This window comes from Galeopterus variegatus, unplaced genomic scaffold (assembly GCF_000696425.1).
Source record: "Galeopterus variegatus unplaced genomic scaffold, G_variegatus-3.0.2 Scaffold3554, whole genome shotgun sequence".
Lineage (NCBI taxonomy): Eukaryota > Metazoa > Chordata > Mammalia > Dermoptera > Cynocephalidae > Galeopterus > Galeopterus variegatus.
Window position 1 is genome coordinate 9,822 of NW_007729665.1, and position 383 is coordinate 10,204.

The following is a 383-nucleotide window of genomic DNA, read 5'->3' on the forward strand; positions in this document are numbered from 1 at the left end:
AAGGAGGAAACTGAGGCTCTATGGTGTTACAAATTGTCACAAAATCACAAAATCTTTTTTTTTTTTTTTTTAAAGATGACCAGTAAGGGGATCTTAACCCTTGACTTGGTGTTATCAGCACCACGCTCAGCCAGTGAGCGAACCGGCCATCCCTATATGGGATCCGAACCTGTGGCCTTGGTGTTATCAGCACCGCACTCTCCCGAGTGAGCTACAGGCCGGCCCCATTTTTTTTTTTTTCCTTTTTTTGTCTTTTTTCGTGTCCAGCAACGGATCGCAACCCTCAGTGTTGTGCCCGTACCAGACCGGGACCGGCAACGGGATCGCAACCTTCGGCGCTGCGCCCGCGCCTCGCTCAGCCAGTGAGCAGGAACCGGCCTGTA